The sequence below is a fragment of the Cupressus sempervirens genome, chromosome 2 (genome assembly GCF_028749045.1).
Source record: "Cupressus sempervirens isolate cs-2001-9-10 chromosome 2, ASM2874904v1, whole genome shotgun sequence".
In the NCBI taxonomy this organism is placed as follows: Eukaryota; Viridiplantae; Streptophyta; class Pinopsida; order Cupressales; family Cupressaceae; genus Cupressus; species Cupressus sempervirens.
In genome coordinates, this window is record NC_143119.1 from 563,287,869 (window position 1) to 563,304,054 (window position 16,186).

Sequence of the window (16,186 nt, forward strand, 5' to 3'; positions counted from 1 at the left end):
TTTTTGCCTTACGAGGCCTATCATGATCTCTTTTTATAAAGAAAATTCTCAAATCGAATCGTTTCGGCTACCCTACCTCGAATCCGGAAGCTAGGCGTAACGCCTCGAGTCGGCTCGGCAATACGTGAACTGAAACTTGTGCGTGATCCAAAAGCGGGTAACTTGTTTTTTTTTTTTTTTTTTTTTTGTAATGCGCAAAATTTAGCGCTTTTCGCTGTACAGGGCCTCTCATGATTTTTTTTGTTTGTTTTTTTTTTTTCCCCTCGTCGACCCACTCTGGCGACCCAGTCGGGTCGCCCGAGGCTGGGGCGACGGAGATGGGTTGACCTAGTCGGGTGACCCAAGTTGGGTCGACCCAGGCGTGCGATCCTGGCTGGGGACAGCAAGTCGATTCTATAAGTTTGCTTGCCAATTTTGCTAGCCAGGTCGGCTCACCAAGTCATCTAACCATGTGGTCTTTGCCAAATCAAGAATTGACTCTTTAAGTCCACTCACAGCTCGTCAAGCCGGCTCACCAAGATGACTTACCGTCTCGCCTCACCAGGTTGCCCCACCAGGTCGCCTCTTCTTTAAGACCGCTCACCATGTCGGCTCCCCAAGTCACCTCACCGAGTCGACTATTCAGGTTGCCTCACCAAGTCGACCCCTTAAGTTCGCTCACCAAGTCAGCTCACCAAGTCGAATCACCTAGTCGTTTTACCACCTTGCCCCAGCAGGTGTGCTCGCCAAGTCGCCCCGCCGAGTTGCTTCTCTAAGCCCACTCACCATGTCAGCTCACCAAGTCGATTGTTCAAGTGCGTTGCCAAGTCAACTCTTTAAGTTCGCTCGCCAGGTCAGCCCGCCCAAGTCGCCTCTTTAAGTTCGTTCGCCAGGTCGGCCCGCCCAAGTCGCATCAGCGGGCTAACTCGCCGAGTCACCTCACGAAGTTGACTCTTTAAGTGCGCTCACCAAGTCAGCTCACCAAGTCGACTCACCATCTCGCCTCGATAAGTTGGCTTGCCGAGTTACCCCACCAAGTCGTCCCCTCTTTAAGCCCGCTCACCGTGTCAGCTCGTCAGGTCGGCTCACCAAGTCGACTAATCAAGTAGGCCCACCAAGTCGCCTCAAGGATAGCTCCTCACCATGAGTCGCCTCACCATGTTGACTCAATGAGTCGCCTCACCATGTTGACTCTTTGAGCCCGCTCGCCGGGTCGCCTCACCAAGTCGGCTCGAGTACGTTGCCAAGTCGACTCTTTAAGTTCGCTCGCCGGGTCGACTCGCCAAGTCAGCTCACCATGTCATCTCAACGAACCAACTCGCCGAGTCGCCTCACCACGTCGGCTCTCTAATACCACTCGCCAAGTCGCCCCACCAACTCGCCCCGTTAGGCCCACTCACCACATCGCCCCGTTAGGCCCACTCTCACCAAGTGGACTCTTTAAGTCTGCTCATAAAGTCGAGCCACCAAGTACTCTCACCAAGTCGACTCTTTAAGTCCTTTCATCGAGTCACCCCACCAAGTCAACTCTTTAGGTCCGTTCATAGAGTCACCCCACCAAGTCGACCCTTCAAGTGCGTTCATCAAGTCACCCCACCAAGTCGACTCTTTAAGTTCATTCATCAAGTCACCCCGCCAGGTCAGCCCACAAATTACTCTCACCAAGTCGACTCTTTAAGTTCGTTCATCAAGTCACCCCGCCAGGCCGGCCCACCGAGTGGACTCTTTAAGTTCGTTCATGAAGTCACTCTGCCAAGTCGGCCCACCAGGTCGACTCTTTAAGTTCGTTCATCAAGTCACCCCGCCAGGTCAGCCCACCAACTACTCTCACCAAGTCGACTCTTTAAGTTTGCTCACCAAGTCACCCCGCCAGGTCGGCCCACCAAGTACTCTCACCAGGTCGACTCTTTAGGTTTGTTCATCAGGTCACCCCACCGAGTACTCTCACCAAGTCGACTCTTTAAGTTCGTTCATCAACTCGCCCCGCCAGGTCGGCCCACCAAGTACTCTCACCAAGTCGACCCTTTAAGTTCGGTCATCAACTCACCCCGCCAGGTCGGCCCACCAAGTACTCTCACAAAGTCGACTCTTTAGGTTCGTTCATCAATTCACCCCGCCAGCTCGGCCCACCAAGTTCTCTCACCAGGTCGACTCTTTAAGTTCGTTCATCAAGTCACCCCGCCAGTTCGACCCACCAAGTACTCTCACAAAGTCGACTCTCTAAGTTCGTTCATCAAGTCACCCTGCCAGGTCAGCCCACCAAGTACTCTCACCAAGTCACCCCGCTAGTTCGACCCACCAAGTCGACCCTTTAAGTTCGTTCATCAAGTCACCCGGCCAAGTCGGCCCACCAAGTCGACTCTTTAAGTCCGTTCATCAAGTCACGTGACCAGGTCAGCCCACCGGGTACTCTCACCAAGTCGTCTCTTTAAGTTTGTTCATCAAGTCACCCGGCCAGGTCGGCCCACCAAGTACTCTCACCAAGTCGACTCTCTAAGTCCGTTCATCAAGTCACCCCGCCAGGTCGGCCCACCAAGTCGAATCTTTAAGTCCGTTCATCAAGTCACCCCACCAAGTACTCTAACCAAGTCGATTCTTCGAGTGCGTTCATCAAGTCACCCGACCAACTACTCTCACCAAGTCGACTCTTTAACTATGTTCATCAAGTCACCCCACCAAGCACTCTCACCACGTCAACTCTTTAGGTCCGTTCATAAAGTCACCCCACCAAGTCGACCCTTCAAGTGCGTTCATCAAGTCACCCCACCAAGTACTCTCACCAATTCGACTCTTTAAGTCTTTTCATCAAGTCACCACACCAAGTCAACTCTTTAGGACCGTTCATCAAGTCACCTCGCCAAGTCGACCCTTGAAGTCCGTTCATCAAGTCACCCCACCAAGTACTCCCACCAAGTCGACTCTTTAAGTCAGTTCACGAAGTCACCCAACCAGGTCGGCCCACCAAGGACTCTCACCAAGTCGACTCTCTAAGTCTGTTCATCAGGTCACCCCACCGAGTACTCTCACCAAGTCAACTCTTTAGGTCCGTTCATCAGGTCACCCCGCAAAGTCGACCCTCTAAGTTCGTTCATCGAGTCACCCGACCAAGTCGACTGTTTAAGTCCTTTCATCAAGTCACCCCGCCAAGCCGACTCTTTAAGTCCGTTCATCAAGTCACCAGAACAACTACTCTCACCAAGTCGACTCTATAAGTCCGTTCATCAAGTCGGCCCACCAAGTACTCCCACCAAGTCGACTCTTTAAGTCCGTTCATCAGTTCACCCCGCCAAGTACTCTCACCAAGTCAACTCTTTAGGTCCGTTCATCAAGTCACCCCGCCAAGTCGACCCTTTAAGTCCGTTCATCAAGTCGCCCCCCCCCCCCCGAGTTGCTTCTCTAAGCCCACTCACCATGTCAGCTCACCAAGTCGATTGTTCAAGTGCGTTGCCAAGTCAACTCTTTAAGTTCGCTCGCCAGGTCAGCCCGCCCAAGTCGCCTCTTTAAGTTCGTTCGCCAGGTCGGCCCGCCCAAGTCGCATCAGCGGGCTAACTCGCCGAGTCACCTCACGAAGTTGACTCTTTAAGTGCGCTCACCAAGTCAGCTCACCAAGTCGACTCACCATCTCGCCTCGATAAGTTGGCTTGCCGAGTTACCCCACCAAGTCGTCCCCTCTTTAAGCCCGCTCACCGTGTCAGCTCGTCAGGTCGGCTCACCAAGTCGACTAATCAAGTAGGCCCACCAAGTCGCCTCAAGGATAGCTCCTCACCATGAGTCGCCTCACCATGTTGACTCAATGAGTCGCCTCACCATGTTGACTCTTTGAGCCCGCTCGCCGGGTCGCCTCACCAAGTCGGCTCGAGTACGTTGCCAAGTCGACTCTTTAAGTTCGCTCGCCGGGTCGACTCGCCAAGTCAGCTCACCATGTCATCTCAACGAACCAACTCGCCGAGTCGCCTCACCACGTCGGCTCTCTAATACCACTCGCCAAGTCGCCCCACCAACTCGCCCCGTTAGGCCCACTCACCACATCGCCCCGTTAGGCCCACTCTCACCAAGTGGACTCTTTAAGTCTGCTCATAAAGTCGAGCCACCAAGTACTCTCACCAAGTCGACTCTTTAAGTCCTTTCATCGAGTCACCCCACCAAGTCAACTCTTTAGCTCCGTTCATAGAGTCACCCCACCAAGTCGACCCTTCAAGCGCATTCATCAAGTCACCCCACCAAGTCGACTCTTTAAGTTCATTCATCAAGTCACCCCGCCAGGTCAGCCCACAAATTACTCTCACCAAGTCGACTCTTTAAGTTCGTTCATCAAGTCACCCCGCCAGGTCGGCCCACCGAGTGGACTCTTTAAGTTCGTTCATGAAGTCACTCTGCCAAGTCGGCCCACCAGGTCGACTCTTTAAGTTCGTTCATCAAGTCACCCCGCCAGGTCAGCCCACCAACTACTCTCACCAAGTCGACTCTTTAAGTTTGCTCACCAAGTCACCCCGCCAGGTCGGCCCACCAGGTACTCTCACCAGGTCGACTCTTTAGGTTTGTTCATCAGGTCACCCCACCGAGTACTCTCACCAAGTCGACTCTTTAAGTTCGTTCATCAACTCGCCCCGCCAGGTCGGCCCACCAAGTACTCTCACCAAGTCGACCCTTTAAGTTCGGTCATCAACTCACCCCGCCAGGTCGGCCCACCAAGTACTCTCACAAAGTCGACTCTTTAGGTTCGTTCATCAATTCACCCCGCCAGCTCGGCCCACCAAGTTCTCTCACCAGGTCGACTCTTTAAGTTCGTTCATCAAGTCACCCCGCCAGTTCGACCCACCAAGTACTCTCACAAAGTCGACTCTCTAAGTTCGTTCATCAAGTCACCCTGCCAGGTCAGCCCACCAAGTACTCTCACCAAGTCACCCCGCTAGTTCGACCCACCAAGTCGACCCTTTAAGTTCGTTCATCAAGTCACCCGGCCAAGTCGGCCCACCAAGTCGACTCTTTAAGTCCGTTCATCAAGTCACGTGACCAGGTCAGCCCACCGGGTACTCTCACCAAGTCGTCTCTTTAAGTTTGTTCATCAAGTCACCCGGCCAGGTCGGCCCACCAAGTACTCTCACCAAGTCGACTCTCTAAGTCCGTTCATCAAGTCACCCCGCCAGGTCGGCCCACCAAGTCGAATCTTTAAGTCCGTTCATCAAGTCACCCCACCAAGTACTCTAACCAAGTCGATTCTTCGAGTGCGTTCATCAAGTCACCCGACCAACTACTCTCACCAAGTCGACTCTTTAACTATGTTCATCAAGTCACCCCACCAAGCACTCTCACCACGTCAACTCTTTAGGTTCGTTCATAAAGTCACCCCACCAAGTCGACCCTTCAAGTGGGTTCATCAAGTCACCCCACCAAGTACTCTCACCAATTCGACTCTTTAAGTCTTTTCATCAAGTCACCACACCAAGTCAACTCTTTAGGACCGTTCATCAAGTCACCTCGCCAAGTCGACCCTTGAAGTCCGTTCATCAAGTCACCCCACCAAGTACTCCCACCAAGTCGACTCTTTAAGTCAGTTCACGAAGTCACCCAACCAGGTCGGCCCACCAAGGACTCTCACCAAGTCGACTCTCTAAGTCTGTTCATCAGGTCACCCCACCGAGTACTCTCACCAAGTCAACTCTTTAGGTCCGTTCATCAGGTCACCCCGCAAAGTCGACCCTCTAAGTTCGTTCATCGAGTCACCCGACCAAGTCGACTGTTTAAGTCCTTTCATCAAGTCACCCCGCCAAGCCGACTCTTTAAGTCCGTTCATCAAGTCACCAGAACAACTACTCTCACCAAGTCGACTCTATAAGTCCGTTCATCAAGTCGGCCCACCAAGTACTCCCACCAAGTCGACTCTTTAAGTCCGTTCATCAGTTCACCCCGCCAAGTACTCTCACCAAGTCAACTCTTTAGGTCCGTTCATCAAGTCACCCCGCCAAGTCGACCCTTTAAGTCCGTTCATCAAGTCGCCCCCCCCCCCGAGTTGCTTCTCTAAGCCCACTCACCATGTCAGCTCACCAAGTCGATTGTTCAAGTGCGTTGCCAAGTCAACTCTTTAAGTTCGCTCGCCAGGTCAGCCCGCCCAAGTCGCCTCTTTAAGTTCGTTCGCCAGGTCGGCCCGCCCAAGTCGCATCAGCGGGCTAACTCACCGAGTCACCTCACGAAGTTGACTCTTTAAGTGCGCTCACCAAGTCAGCTCACCAAGTCGACTCACCATCTCGCCTCGATAAGTTGGCTTGCCGAGTTACCCCACCAAGTCGTCGCCTCTTTAAGCCCGCTCACCGTGTCAGCTCGTCAGGTCGGCTCACCAAGTCGACTAATCAAGTAGGCCCACCAAGTCGCCTCAAGGATAGCTCCTCACCATGAGTCGCCTCACCATGTTGACTCAATGAGTCGCCTCACCATGTTGACTCTTTGAGCCCGCTCGCCGGGTCGCCTCACCAAGTCGGCTCGAGTACGTTGCCAAGTCGACTCTTTAAGTTCGCTCGCCGGGTCGACTCGCCAAGTCAGCTCACCATGTCATCTCAACGAACCAACTCGCCGAGTCGCCTCACCACGTCGGCTCTCTAATACCACTCGCCAAGTCGCCCCACCAACTCGCCCCGTTAGGCCCACTCACCACATCGCCCCGTTAGGCCCACTCTCACCAAGTGGACTCTTTAAGTCTGCTCATAAAGTCGAGCCACCAAGTACTCTCACCAAGTCGACTCTTTAAGTCCTTTCATCGAGTCACCCCACCAAGTCAACTCTTTAGGTCCGTTCATAGAGTCACCCCACCAAGTCGACCCTTCAAGTGCGTTCATCAAGTCACCCCACCAAGTCGACTCTTTAAGTTCATTCATCAAGTCACCCCGCCAGGTCAGCCCACAAATTACTCTCACCAAGTCGACTCTTTAAGTTCGTTCATCAAGTCACCCCGCCAGGTCGGCCCACCGAGTGGACTCTTTAAGTTCGTTCATGAAGTCACTCTGCCAAGTCGGCCCACCAGGTCGACTCTTTAAGTTCGTTCATCAAGTCACCCTGCCAGGTCAGCCCACCAACTACTCTCACCAAGTCGACTCTTTAAGTTTGCTCACCAAGTCACCCCGCCAGGTCGGCCCACCAAGTACTCTCACCAGGTCGACTCTTTAGGTTTGTTCATCAGGTCACCCCACCGAGTACTCTCACCAAGTTGACTCTTTAAGTTCGTTCATCAACTCGCCCCGCCAGGTCGGCCCACCAAGTACTCTCACCAAGTCGACCCTTTAAGTTCGGTCATCAACTCACCCCGCCAGGTCGGCCCACCAAGTACTCTCACAAAGTCGACTCTTTAGGTTCGTTCATCAATTCACCCCGCCAGCTCGGCCCACCAAGTTCTCTCACCAGGTCGACTCTTTAAGTTCGTTCATCAAGTCACCCCGCCAGTTCGACCCACCAAGTACTCTCACAAAGTCGACTCTCTAAGTTCGTTCATCAAGTCACCCTGCCAGGTCAGCCCACCAAGTACTCTCACCAAGTCACCCCGCTAGTTCGACCCACCAAGTCGACCCTTTAAGTTCGTTCATCAAGTCACCCGGCCAAGTCGGCCCACCAAGTCGACTCTTTAAGTCCGTTCATCAAGTCACGTGACCAGGTCAGCCCACCGGGTACTCTCACCAAGTCGTCTCTTTAAGTTTGTTCATCAAGTCACCCGGCCAGGTCGGCCCACCAAGTACTCTCACCAAGTCGACTCTCTAAGTCCGTTCATCAAGTCACCCCGCCAGGTCGGCCCACCAAGTCGAATCTTTAAGTCCGTTCATCAAGTCACCCCACCAAGTACTCTAACCAAGTCGATTCTTTGAGTGCGTTCATCAAGTCACCCGACCAACTACTCTCACCAAGTCGACTCTTTAACTATGTTCGTCAAGTCACCCCACCAAGCACTCTCACCACGTCAACTCTTTAGGTCCGTTCATAAAGTCACCCCACCAAGTCGACCCTTCAAGTGGGTTCATCAAGTCACCCCACCAAGTACTCTCACCAATTCGACTCTTTAAGTCTTTTCATCAAGTCACCACACCAAGTCAACTCTTTAGGACCGTTCATCAAGTCACCTCGCCAAGTCGACCCTTGAAGTCCGTTCATCAAGTCACCCCACCAAGTACTCCCACCAAGTCGACTCTTTAAGTCAGTTCACGAAGTCACCCAACCAGGTCGGCCCACCAAGGACTCTCACCAAGTCGACTCTCTAAGTCTGTTCATCAGGTCACCCCACCGAGTACTCTCACCAAGTCAACTCTTTAGGTCCGTTCATCAGGTCACCCCGCAAAGTCGACCCTCTAAGTTCGTTCATCGAGTCACCCGACCAAGTCGACTGTTTAAGTCCTTTCATCAAGTCACCCCGCCAAGCCGACTCTTTAAGTCCGTTCATCAAGTCACCAGAACAACTACTCTCACCAAGTCGACTCTATAAGTCCGTTCATCAAGTCGGCCCACCAAGTACTCCCACCAAGTCGACTCTTTAAGTCCGTTCATCAGTTCACCCCGCCAAGTACTCTCACCAAGTCAACTCTTTAGGTCCGTTCATCAAGTCACCCCGCCAAGTCGACCCTTTAAGTCCGTTCATCAAGTCGCCCCCCCCGAGTTGCTTCTCTAAGCCCACTCACCATGTCAGCTCACCAAGTCGATTGTTCAAGTGCGTTGCCAAGTCAACTCTTTAGGTTCGCTCGCCAGGTCAGCCCGCCCAAGTCGCCTCTTTAAGTTCGTTCGCCAGGTCGGCCCGCCCAAGTCGCATCAGCGGGCTAACTCGCCGAGTCACCTCACGAAGTTGACTCTTTAAGTGCGCTCACCAAGTCAGCTCACCAAGTCGACTCACCATCTCGCCTCGATAAGTTGGCTTGCCGAGTTACCCCACCAAGTCGTCACCTCTTTAAGCCCGCTCACCGTGTCAGCTCGTCAGGTCGGCTCACCAAGTCGACTAATCAAGTAGGCCCACCAAGTCGCCTCAAGGATAGCTCCTCACCATGAGTCGCCTCACCATGTTGACTCAATGAGTCGCCTCACCATGTTGACTCTTTGAGCCCGCTCGCCGGGTCGCCTCACCAAGTCGGCTCGAGTACGTTGCCAAGTCGACTCTTTAAGTTCGCTCGCCGGGTCGACTCGCCAAGTCAGCTCACCATGTCATCTCAACGAACCAACTCGCTGAGTCGCCTCACCACGTCGGCTCTCTAATACCACTCGCCAAGTCGCCCCACCAACTCGCCCCGTTAGGCCCACTCACCACATCGCCCCGTTAGGCCCACTCTCACCAAGTGGACTCTTTAAGTCTGCTCATAAAGTCGAGCCACCAAGTACTCTCACCAAGTTGACTCTTTAAGTCCTTTCATCGAGTCACCCCACCAAGTCAACTCTTTAGGTCCGTTCATAGAGTCACCCCACCAAGTCGACCCTTCAAGCGCGTTCATCAAGTCACCCCACCAAGTCGACTCTTTAAGTTCATTCATCAAGTCACCCCGCCAGGTCAGCCCACAAATTACTCTCACCAAGTCGACTCTTTAAGTTCGTTCATCAAGTCACCCCGCCAGGTCGGCCCACCGAGTGGACTCTTTAAGTTCGTTCATGAAGTCACTCTACCAAGTCGGCCCACCAGGTCGACTCTTTAAGTTCGTTCATCAAGTCACCCCGCCAGGTCAGCCCACCAACTACTCTCACCAAGTCGACTCTTTAAGTTTGCTCACCAAGTCACCCCGCCAGGTCGGCCCACCAAGTACTCTCACCAGGTCGACTCTTTAGGTTTGTTCATCAGGTCACCCCACCGAGTACTCTCACCAAGTCGACTCTTTAAGTTCGTTCATCAAGTTGCCTCGCCAGGTCGGCCCACCAAGTACTCTCACCAAGTCGACCCTTTAAGTTCGGTCATCAACTCACCCCGCCAGGTCGGCCCACCAAGTACTCTCACAAAGTCGACTCTTTAGGTTCGTTCATCAATTCACCCCGCCAGCTCGGCCCACCAAGTTCTCTCACCAGGTCGACTCTTTAAGTTCGTTCATCAAGTCACCCCGCCAGTTCGACCCACCAAGTACTCTCACAAAGTCGACTCTCTAAGTTCGTTCATCAAGTCACCCTGCCAGGTCAGCCCACCAAGTACTCTCACCAAGTCACCCCGCTAGTTCGACCCACCAAGTCGACCCTTTAAGTTCGTTCACCAAGTCACCCGGCCAAGTCGGCCCACCAAGTCGACTCTTTAAGTCCGTTCATCAAGTCACGTGACCAGGTCAGCCCACCGGGTACTCTCACCAAGTCGTCTCTTTAAGTTTGTTCATCAAGTCACCCGGCCAGGTCGGCCCACCAAGTACTCTCACCAAGTCGACTCTCTAAGTCCGTTCATCAAGTCACCCCGCCAGGTCGGCCCACCAAGTCGAATCTTTAAGTCCGTTCATCAAGTCACCCCACCAAGTACTCTAACCGAGTCGATTCTTCGAGTGCGTTCATCAAGTCACCCGACCAACTACTCTCACCAAGTCGACTCTTTAACTATGTTCATCAAGTCACCCCACCAAGCACTCTCACCACGTCAACTCTTTAGGTCCGTTCATAAAGTCACCCCACCAAGTCGACCCTTCAAGTGGGTTCATCAAGTCACCCCACCAAGTACTCTCACCAATTCGACTCTTTAAGTCTTTTCATCAAGTCACCACACCAAGTCAACTCTTTAGGACCGTTCATCAAGTCACCTCGCCAAGTCGACCCTTGAAGTTCGTTCATCAAGTCACCCCACCAAGTACTCCCACCAATTCGACTCTTTAAGTCAGTTCACGAAGTCACCCAACCAGGTCGGCCCACCAAGGACTCTCACCAAGTCGACTCTCTAAGTCTGTTCATCAGGTCACCCCACCGAGTACTCTCACCAAGTCAACTCTTTAGGTCCGTTCATCAGGTCACCCCGCAAAGTCGACCCTCTAAGTTCGTTCATCGAGTCACCCGACCAAGTCGACTGTTTAAGTCCTTTCATCAAGTCACCCCGCCAAGCCGACTCTTTAAGTCCGTTCATCAAGTCACCAGAACAACTACTCTCACCAAGTCGACTCTATAAGTCCGTTCATCAAGTCGGCCCACCAAGTACTCCCACCAAGTCAACTCTTTAAGTCCGTTCATCAGTTCACCCCGCCAAGTACTCTCACCAAGTCAACTCTTTAGGTCCGTTCATCAAGTCACCCCGCCAAGTCGACCCTTTAAGTCCGTTCATCAAGTCGCCCCCCCCGAGTTGCTTCTCTAAGCCCACTCACCATGTCAGCTCACCAAGTCGATTGTTCAAGTGCGTTGCCAAGTCAACTCTTTAGGTTCGCTCGCCAGGTCAGCCCGCCCAAGTCGCCTCTTTAAGTTCGTTCGCCAGGTCGGCTCGCCCAAGTCGCATCAGCGGGCTAACTCGCCGAGTCACCTCACGAAGTTGACTCTTTAAGTGCGCTCACCAAGTCAGCTCACCAAGTCGACTCACCATCTCGCCTCGATAAGTTGGCTTGCCGAGTTACCCCACCAAGTCGTCCCCTCTTTAAGCCCGCTCACCGTGTCAGCTCGTCAGGTCGGCTCACCAAGTCGACTAATCAAGTAGGCCCACCAAGTCGCCTCAAGGATAGCTCCTCACCATGAGTCGCCTCACCATGTTGACTCAATGAGTCGCCTCACCATGTTGACTCTTTGAGCCCGCTCGCCGGGTCGCCTCACCAAGTCGGCTCGAGTACGTTGCCAAGTCGACTCTTTAAGTTCGCTCGCCGGGTCGACTCGCCAAGTCAGCTCACCATGTCATCTAAACGAACCAACTCGCCGAGTCGCCTCACCACGTCGGCTCTCTAATACCACTCGCCAAGTCGCCCCACCAACTCGCCCCGTTAGGCCCACTCACCACATCGCCCCGTTAGGCCCACTCTCACCAAGTGGACTCTTTAAGTCTGCTCATAAAGTCGAGCCACCAAGTACTCTCACCAAGTCGACTCTTTAAGTCCTTTCATCGAGTCACCCCACCAAGTCAACTCTTTAGGTCCGTTCATAGAGTCACCCCACCAAGTCGACCCTTCAAGTGCGTTCATCAAGTCACCCCACCAAGTCGACTCTTTAAGTTCATTCATCAAGTCACCCCGCCAGGTCAGCCCACAAATTACTCTCACCAAGTCGACTCTTTAAGTTCGTTCATCAAGTCACCCCGCCAGGTCGGCCCACCGAGTGGACTCTTTAAGTTCGTTCATGAAGTCACTCTGCCAAGTCGGCCCACCAGGTCGACTCTTTAAGTTCGTTCATCAAGTCACCCCGCCGGGTCAGCCCACCAACTACTCTCACCAAGTCGACTCTTTAAATTTGCTCACCAAGTCACCCCGCCAGGTCGGCCCACCAAGTACTCTCACCAGGTCGACTCTTTAGGTTTGTTCATCAGGTCACCCCACCGAGTACTCTCACCAAGTCGACTCCTTAAGTTCATTCATCAACTCGCCCCGCCAGGTCGGCCCACCAAGTACTCTCACCAAGTCGACCCTTTAAGTTCGGTCATCAACTCACCCCGCCAGGTCGGCCCACCAAGTACTCTCACAAAGTCGACTCTTTAGGTTCGTTCATCAATTCACCCCGCCAGCTCGGCCCACCAAGTTCTCTCACCAGGTCGACTCTTTAAGTTCGTTCATCAAGTCACCCCGCCAGTTCGACCCACCAAGTACTCTCACAAAGTCGACTCTCTAAGTTCGTTCATCAAGTCACCCTGCCAGGTCAGCCCACCAAGTACTCTCACCAAGTCACCCCGCTAGTTCGACCCACCAAGTCGACCCTTTAAGTTCGTTCATCAAGTCACCCGGCCAAGTCGGCCCACCAAGTCGACTCTTTAAGTCCGTTCATCAAGTCACGTGACCAGGTCAGCCCACCGGGTACTCTCACCAAGTCGTCTCTTTAAGTTTGTTCATCAAGTCACCCGGCCAGGTCGGCCCACCAAGTACTCTCACCAAGTCGACTCTCTAAGTCCGTTCATCAAGTCACCCCGCCAGGTCGGCCCACCAAGTCGAATCTTTAAGTCCGTTCATCAAGTCACCCCACCAAGTACTCTAACCAAGTCGATTCTTCGAGTGCGTTCATCAAGTCACCCGACCAACTACTCTCACCAAGTCGACTCTTTAACTATGTTCATCAAGTCACCCCACCAAGCACTCTCACCACGTCAACTCTTTAGGTCCGTTCATAAAGTCACCCCACCAAGTCGACCCTTCAAGTGCGTTCATCAAGTCACCCCACCAAGTACTCTCACCAATTCGACTCTTTAAGTCTTTTCATCAAGTCACCACACCAAGTCAACTCTTTAGGACCGTTCATCAAGTCACCTCACCAAGTCGACCCTTGAAGTCCGTTCATCAAGTCACCCCACCAAGTACTCCCACCAAGTCGACTCTTTAAGTCAGTTCACGAAGTCACCCAACCAGGTCGGCCCACCAAGGACTCTCACCAAGTCGACTCTCTAAGTCTGTTAATCAGGTCACCCCACCGAGTACTCTCACCAAGTCAACTCTTTAGGTCCGTTCATCAGGTCACCCCGCAAAGTCGACCCTCTAAGTTCGTTCATCGAGTCACCCGACCAAGTCGACTGTTTAAGTCCTTTCATCAAGTCACCCCGCCAAGCCGACTCTTTAAGTCCGTTCATCAAGTCACCAGAACAACTACTCTCACCAAGTCGACTCTATAAGTCCGTTCATCAAGTCGGCCCACCAAGTACTCCCACCAAGTCGACTCTTTAAGTCCGTTCATCAGTTCACCCCGCCAAGTACTCTCACCAAGTCAACTCTTTAGGTCCGTTCATCAAGTCACCCCGCCAAGTCGACCCTTTAAGTCCGTTCATCAAGTCGCCCCCCCCCCCCGAGTTGCTTCTCTAAGCCCACTCACCATGTCAGCTCACCAAGTCGATTGTTCAAGTGCGTTGCCAAGTCAACTCTTTAAGTTCGCTCGCCAGGTCAGCCCGCCCAAGTCGCCTCTTTAAGTTCGTTCGCCAGGTCGGCCCGCCCAAGTCGCATCAGCGGGCTAACTCGCCGAGTCACCTCACGAAGTTGACTCTTTAAGTGCGCTCACCAAGTCAGCTCACCAAGTCGACTCACCATCTCGCCTTGATAAGTTTGCTTGCCGAGTTACCCCACCAAGTCGTCGCCTCTTTAAGCCCGCTCACCGTGTCAGCTCGTCAGGTCGGCTCACCAAGTCGACTAATCAAGTAGGCCCACCAAGTCGCCTCAAGGATAGCTCCTCACCATGAGTCACCTCACCATGTTGACTCAATGAGTCGCCTCACCATGTTGACTCTTTGAGCCCGCTCGCCGGGTCGCCTCACCAAGTCGGCTCGAGTACGTTGCCAAGTCGACTCTTTAAGTTCGCTCGCCGGGTCGACTCGCCAAGTCAGCTCACCATGTCATCTCAACGAACCAACTCGCCGAGTCGCCTCACCACGTCGGCTCTCTAATACCACTCGCCAAGTCGCCCCACCAACTCGCCCCGTTAGGCCCACTCACCACATCGCCCCGTTAGGCCCACTCTCACCAAGTGGACTCTTTAAGTCTGCTCATAAAGTCGAGCCACCAAGTACTCTCACCAAGTCGACTCTTTAAGTCCTTTCATCGAGTCACCCCACCAAGTCAACTCTTTAGGTCCGTTCATAGAGTCACCCCACCAAGTCGACCCTTCAAGCGCGTTCATCAAGTCACCCCACCAAGTCGACTCTTTAAGTTCATTCATCAAGTCACCCCGCCAGGTCAGCCCACAAATTACTCTCACCAAGTCGACTCTTTAAGTTCGTTCATCAAGTCACCCCGCCAGGTCGGCCCACCGAGTGGACTCTTTAAGTTCGTTCATGAAGTCACTCTGCCAAGTCGGCCCACCAGGTCGACTCTTTAAGTTCGTTCATCAAGTCACCCTGCCAGGTCAGCCCACCAACTACTCTCACCAAGTCGACTCTTTAAGTTTGCTCACCAAGTCACCCCGCCAGGTCGGCCCACCAGGTACTCTCACCAGGTCGACTCTTTAGGTTTGTTCATCAGGTCACCCCACCGAGTACTCTCACCAAGTCGACTCTTTAAGTTCGTTCATCAACTCGCCCCGCCAGGTCGGCCCACCAAGTACTCTCACCAAGTCGACCCTTTAAGTTCGGTCATCAACTCACCCCGCCAGGTCGGCCCACCAAGTACTCTCACAAAGTCGACTCTTTAGGTTCGTTCATCAATTCACCCCGCCAGCTCGGCCCACCAAGTTCTCTCACCAGGTCGACTCTTTAAGTTCGTTCATCAAGTCACCCCGCCAGTTCGACCCACCAAGTACTCTCACAAAGTCGACTCTCTAAGTTCGTTCATCAAGTCACCCTGCCAGGTCAGCCCACCAAGTACTCTCACCAAGTCACCCCGCTAGTTCGACCCACCAAGTCGACCCTTTAAGTTCGTTCATCAAGTCACCCGGCCAAGTCGGCCCACCAAGTCGACTCTTTAAGTCCGTTCATCAAGTCACGTGACCAGGTCAGCCCACCGGGTACTCTCACCAAGTCGTCTCTTTAAGTTTGTTCATCAAGTCACCCGGCCAGGTCGGCCCACCAAGTACTCTCACCAAGTCGACTCTCTAAGTCCGTTCATCAAGTCACCCCGCCAGGTCGGCCCACCAAGTCGAATCTTTAAGTCCGTTCATCAAGTCACCCCACCAAGTACTCTAACCAAGTCGATTCTTCGAGTGCGTTCATCAAGTCACCCGACCAACTACTCTCACCAAGTCGACTCTTTAACTATGTTCATCAAGTCACCCCACCAAGCACTCTCACCACGTCAACTCTTTAGGTTCGTTCATAAAGTCACCCCACCAAGTCGACCCTTCAAGTGGGTTCATCAAGTCACCCCACCAAGTACTCTCACCAATTCGACTCTTTAAGTCTTTTCATCAAGTCACCACACCAAGTCAACTCTTTAGGACCGTTCATCAAGTCACCTCGCCAAGTCGACCCTTGAAGTCCGTTCATCAAGTCACCCCACCAAGTACTCCCACCAAGTCGACTCTTTAAGTCAGTTCACGAAGTCACCCAACCAGGTCGGCCCACCAAGGACTCTCACCAAGTCGACTCTCTAAGTCTGTTCATCAGGTCACCCCACCGAGTACTCTCACCAAGTCAACTCTTTAGGTCCGTTCATCAGGTCACCCCGCAAAGTCGACCCTCTAAGTTCGTTCATCGAGTCAC